Here is a 7121-nt window from a genome sequence, read left to right on the forward strand (position 1 = left end):
CACTGGGCAACATCGCCTCCCGTGAAAGCTTGGCTCGTCTTTGTGCTCCAAGTTCCCAGCAGACCTCAAGCTGAGCCAGAGTCAGGCATTAAGCTTTCACTGACTCACCCGCCTCCAGTCTGGGGATTTGTGATAAAACCAATAAGTGGAGGCATCCATGCACCGCCCATGGAACGCCTCAATGACGTAAAATAATGCAAAGAAGCACATAGCGCAACTTCGCATTACTTTGGGATACTATCCAACGCAAATCCTGATTTGTGGTTGATGATAAATCCCCCCCAACTCTTTGTGCCAGGTTTGCTTCACAAATGTTAAATCTGGGATTATATTTTTAAATTACAATTAAAACTACTCACCAGAAGTTCACCAAATTTGAAAAAAGTCCAAAGAAGACGCCAGCCTCTGGTTGCTTTTGAAAGGGGGTGGCATTCTTTTCAGGGATGTATGACGTTACAACGCATGCTTTTACCATGCATGCTGTTACAACGAGGTTTTTACAACGCATACCATTACAACGCATAGCGCTTTGGGGTGCTGGATAGTGAATAGTTTAATTTACTATTCCAACTCCAGTCCCCGTGGACACTAGGGAAGGTGTTGGATAGTAAATTAAATCTATTCCCTATCCTAGAGCGCCCCCCAGCGCAATGCGTTGTAATGTTTTTTGTTGTAAAACCTGAGTTGTAATAGCACTGCGTGGTAAAAGTTGCGTTGTAAAGGATGTTTCCCTCTTTTCAGACTTTTTGTGTTGTCCATGAGCAAAAAATTCACACTGGGATTTCACGAGCACCCTTCTGCCTCCTGGTTACTCTTACGACATCTGAACTGTTTGATTGCTTTGAGTGAAACTTCCTTGGCACAACCAAATGCATATTATACATGTGTTTATAAAGTTTCATGCACAATCATCAACAGTGCATTCGTTTTTGTTTTGTTTTCCAATGGAAAATAGGTCCAGACAGCAGCAATGGTGCACACTATAGTACTTTTTACATCTAAACTCTGAGGAGTACTGCAAAACATAAGTTAGGGTTCTTTACCAAGTCACTTAACTACACGAATGCACATGACCATTTATTTCAATTATTGTTCCTTTGTGTTTTTTAAAGTGAATAATGGTTTCTGAGTAAATAATGTTTTGCACAGAGTTGCTCAATCCATATATGCATTATTTTCACATTTAATTAGTGTGTGTGTTTGCAAGTATAATCCCAAACATTTTCCAGAAAGAAAGGTCTTGTATAATGTCCATTCACACGTGTATGTTCAAGATAGTACATGTATGTATGTATGTATGTAAATATGTATATTAGTTGGGTCGGATTCAAACACTTGCTGATAAATATTGACTTCTTCTGAATAATATGCATTTGCATGTCCGAACATGCACAACTCACTGGGGTAGAAATAAACAATGTTAGAACTCTTATTTATTGAAATTATGGGATCATTGATCACGATTTTTAAGTACACACATGACCCACCAAGCATGCCCTAGACACATATCCAAGTTGGTGACTTTTGATGCAGACAGTTTTCATCTGTTTCACTTTTCATTAATAGAGAGGTTTACATTCAAGCAAGCGTTTGAAAAGCTAATAGGTTTGACATTAGCAAGCCTGTTATTTTTTAAATTATGTGATTTTTTGTAAATACTTTTCAAACATATGCTATAGGCATTAAATGTGTAAATGTAAAAACAATTTGTGCTCTTTAACGTGCAGCTAAGAATGGGCACCGTTTAGAATTAAAATAGTTTTTTTTTTACCTTTGATGAATACATTCTTGATAAAACTATTGACAATGTTGAGGACCAGTGCATGTATCTGATTCTGTTGTTGCATCGCTTCCCACATCGTTATTGATTTATGTATTTTGCTCAATAATTTCCAAAACACAACATTGTTGTTTGTAGCTCTAATAGATGAAAACAATAGTGCCAGACACTATGCTGCCTCATTTGCTCAATAATTTAGATACCGTTGCAGCATAACTTGGTCCTCCATGCCGCATAATCCTAGTAGTACTGACAGTGGTAAAGCTTGGCATTGTGGTATGGGGGGGGGGGGGGGGTACTACATGATGATGATAAAATCTGTATTTGAAAGGGAACCCTGAAATATTCAAGGTTCATATTTACGGTTCCTGTGAAATATGTTTTTATACCACTCTGTTTTGTGCAATCAGAGCATTGAAACATATATTTATATAGTATACGTGCAGATCCCTAGAGTTTAATATGCTAGTACTGTTGTTGAGTGTGGCCAGAGGCCATGATTCGTGCCATGGCTCAAGATATGAAACAATACAAATCAGTAAAGTATACAAAAAAAGTGATGGATGGAATACTTTAATAAATCTCAGCCACTGGTAATTATCTCAAACCATCATTATTTTGCAACCCGTGTCACCTCAGTTTGGACCCATTCATATGCAAATCAGTCTTGATCCTGTTCCATTTGGAACAGTCCAGCCCGAACTGCCAAGCCAGGCTTTCCCTGAACCAGAACACAAGCAACCATGAACTGGTTTAGGTTTAGTTATGGGCTCATAAGCCCCTTACAGCTTGGATCCAGTGGCACAGTGTGCACAGGAGCCACGTCTGGGCATACCTGTCCCACTTACAGTGACACACTTAAGTATACAAAAAAATGATGGATGGAATGCTTGAATGAATCTCAGACACAGGTAATAGTCTCAGGGCTGCATCCCAATTCAACATTATTTTACACACCATGTCGCCTCAGTTTGGACCCATCAATATGTAAATCAGTCTTAGTTCTGCTCCAATCGTAACAGTCAAGCCCGAATGACCAAGCCAGGTCCTCCCTGAACAAGAACACAAGCCACCCAGGACTGGGTTTGCCCTAGTTATGGGCTAATCAGCCGGGTGCAGCTTGGCTCCAGTGAAACAGTGTGTCACATGACCCAGACTGGGCTTACCCATTCCACTTAGGACAGCACACTAAAGTATACAAAAAAAGAATGGATGGAATGCTTAAATTGATCTCAGTCACTGGTAATTACTTAGAGCTGCATCTCAATCCATCATTATTTTGCACACCATGTCACCAATTTGGACCCATCCATATGTAAATCAGTCTTGACCCTGCTCCAATCAGAATAGTCCAGCCTGAACTGCCAAGCCGGGTCCTCCCTGATGGACAGTGATGTGGCCTCAGCAATTGCCAGTGGATGAGGTTAATTCAAGCATTCTATCCATCACCTTGTTGTTTTTTACAATGGTAATCAATGGCATATTCTTCTCTACAATCCATATACATATGGTTTATGCCATGGCATTTTTTGATGCATTTGTTTTAACAAACAATATCTAGCCAAAACCATAATTCAAGGAGTTATATTCGTGCAGGTTTTGTAACTATTCAGTGAGTTGTGTTTCTGAATAAAATATTTTGTATAAAATAACATCTGAGAGGCAGTAAACACTGTTTTCTCATGTCAACTTTGCTGTACTGTGCTAATAAACTTGAATTTGAAATTTTTACTTTTGCAAGTATTGCAATGAAAATGTGTTTATTTGTATAGTTGCTCCAAATAACATGCCTTGTTGAGCCTTTTTATTTTTCACTGACACATCATATCTATTTATTTATTTATTTATTTATTTATTTTAAGAGTTTTATATAGCGCTGGCTAGACCCGGAGGTATCAGATATCAGAGCGCTTTACATAAGGTTCCACAGAAATTACAAAATTACACCAGTTACACGTTACATCAGTTACTAGAAAAACATTTCAAGAGTGTAGAAGATGCAATGAATGGAGCTTAGAAGGGAAAGGGGGTGGGGTGAAAGGGTAGGAGGTAGATAGGATGGAGAGATGAAGGAGAGTCTGCCCAAAGTCCGGCTGGGTAGGTTATGGCCAAGGGGAAAGTCCACAGCCCATTTCCTCTTTAGCTATCAGGTAGCTCCACCAGGGGTCAGCCAAACAGCTAGGTCTCAACGTGAAAGCAATTAAAGAGTAAAGGGGAGGGATAAATGGAGCGTAAAGGAGAAAGGGGGTGGAGTAAAGGGGTAGAAGGGAGAATACAACGGAGACACGGAGTAAGTTCTGTCCAAAGACCGGCTGGGTAGGTGACGGCTGAAGGGGTAGTCCACAGCCCATCTCCTCTTTAGCTATCAAGTAGCTTTACGGGCATCGGTCAAAAAGCTAGGTCTCCACAATCAGAGGTAGGTTTACAGATTCTGTGTCCTGATGGGTGGGCGGGATTTGTTAGAGGACTGGTCGATTAATGTTTTTCTAAGAGTAGTAGCATGACGTGGGAGGGACCGCTGTGGCTGGGCCCCTCTTATCTCTGGGGGTCCCCTCTTTGTGCTGCGGGGAATAGAGAGTTGTCCCAGATATGTGCCCAGGTCCTTCTAGCCCCTGAAATGGAGAGTCTCCTCGAGAGGACTCATAGTGGCCATCTTAGGGTCAGGCATGTGCTGGGTGTTTCCGTGTCTCACAGTGCCTGGGTCATCCATACCTCGTCTTAAGCCCTGTCAAGGTGCCTCAATGACTCTCTCCAGTCTCCCCCCCCTGTGGGGGTGCCACCCGCATGATCTCCCATCAGGGGGGTCCAGTTTGGCAGAGAGGGGGGGCATCGCAAGCCCCCAGACACCGGGCAGAGCGGGGCAAACCTTCCCTCCCCGCGGCTCCCCCCTACCTCGCTCAGATGCTGCTCTCCTCTCTGTGGGCAGCTCCGACGCAGCTTGCCAAACAGGGGAGGGTCCCAGTGCCGCAGCTAGATCGGATGAGAGTCCCATTCCAGCTCCAACAAGATGGTGGCTGTGGATATTTCAGGTCCGGAGTCCCAACGCCACGATCGGATCACCACCAATAACATCGACCTACACTGCATATGGGACATCCACAAGCCCCCACAACGAGCCACAACTCCAAACAATTCCCATCTGATGTTGGTGAGTACTCGTGGCAGATTACGACATCCCCCTCACATCGGCCGCGGCATGCAGAGCCAAGACGAGCGCAGCGTGCAGACAGCAATAGGAAAGTCGCAGCCCATCATCCAATCAAAAGCCACCGGACTGCCCTGCCCTCTATCTATCTATCTATCTATCTATCTATCTATCTATCTATCTATCTATCTATCTATCTATCTATCTATCTATCTATCTATCTATCTGTCTATCTATCTATCTACATGTGAGTGTGTGTGTGTGTATATATATATATATATATATAGATATATATATATATATATATATATATATATATATATATATATATATATATATATATATATATATATATATCCAAAGTAGCTGCTTGAAAAGGACGCTACCCGCGCAGGCGGGCAACACACAGGCAGACTCGAACCCAGATTTCGTGCAAGATAGTGCGTTTATTTGTCGGCCATAACACCTATATATACGATCCAAACTCCTGCCTATCAGACCTGGATTCCGACTTCAACACAGGTACAGACCACAAAAAAGCGCTTAAGATAAATGCAAAGGTGGTTTATTGACCCCTTGTCTCCAGCATGACGTGTTTCGGCTACGTCACTATAGCCTTGTTCACATGACAATAGGAACCAATGGCTGTGATTAAATACTGTGCACAATCAGTGACTGGGCGTTAACAGCAAATAGACATAGAAAACATATTCTAAAAAACACATTCTGAAGAGAATCCATTTAAATATGATGTGGTAATTAAATAATCTCATTAATAGAATCATTTTGGTACATAACAAATCTCATAAATACCAATATAGATATTATTCCATTCTAATTGAATGTTACTCATCAGAATAAAATCTCATAGCACGAATACCATACAGATAAATAAGTCCTACCACATCGACTTAACAAAGAATGTGTATCAAATATAAACTGCATATCTTTTAAAATCGTCTATATACAAAGCTGTAACATTAGACATGAATAGCCCACGCACACTCGAGAAAAGTGCTAGTGCAAATGATCTCTGATAAAGTGCAAATTAGTGCATAGTGCAAAATAACTGTGAACTTGGAAATACATATGGACTTCTCATATTGTTTTACCAAGTTTAAAATTGTATCACTATAAACGTGGAAACATTGGAAGAAAACATGCTCAGAACCACTATAATGATGATCTACATGTTATAATTATATATGTGCGATTAGAATACCAAATGGAAGCATTTTTTATTGGAACATTGTGGCATAGTGCCCTTTTCCCAATACAGGATGCTGCCAATTGAAGCAAATACCCTCTCTCGTTACCACTATCTATGCAAGGTTACTTTAAATATTCATGTAACTGCTGAGGGCCGCACTGAAAGGATGGGAAGTTATACACTCTGGGCAACTGGTTAACAGAGATAGAGAGAAAAGAGCTAAAATGAGACAATCAAAGCTGGTACCTAGGGCAAGCTAGTGATGGCATAAGGGGATGATGCCAACATAGATAACCTGTAACTAGATCTATACGCACAAGTTCAATGAACAGACAGATAGCCTAATAAGATTGTACTACCTTCTTGTTATAAAAAACAATGCAAATCCTCCCCTGTGTTCATCCCTTTAGGGATCCTGGTGTCTAGAAGTAATATATATTTGCTTTCCAGCTGTCTCAATGTTCTTTCTCTGTTACCACCCCTGATGTTTTTAGGTACTGCATCAATGATGAAGTACGTAAGATCATTCAAATTCCTTTTGTGGACCAATTCAAAGTGGCGCGCCACTGGATAACTTTCATCTGAATTGACAATCGCTCTAAGGTGCTGGAGGATACGATTAAAGGCCTGCAGTTTAGTACTCCCAATGTACTTGACCCCACAAGTACACTGGAGCACATAAACTGCGAAGTCAGTGCGACAGGTGCAATGTTCCTTAATCTGAATTGGTTCAGGATCAAATGCAGAGTAATATTCATCGGTGTTAATTCCAAACTTGCATGCTCTGCATGAGATACACTTAAAAAAAACAAATTTGTCCGATAACCAGTTCTTCTTTACTACTACCTCAGGGCTAGATTTAACTAGAACATCCCTCATAGAGGGTGCTCTTCTGAAAATAATTGAAGGTTCGTCTGGTAACAGTGAAGCAAAACTGACATCAGTCTTGAGTAGCGGCCAGTGTTTTTTGAGTATCCCCCTCACCT

Source organism: Lissotriton helveticus, chromosome 1_1, assembly GCF_964261635.1.
Source record: "Lissotriton helveticus chromosome 1_1, aLisHel1.1, whole genome shotgun sequence".
Lineage (NCBI taxonomy): Eukaryota > Metazoa > Chordata > Amphibia > Caudata > Salamandridae > Lissotriton > Lissotriton helveticus.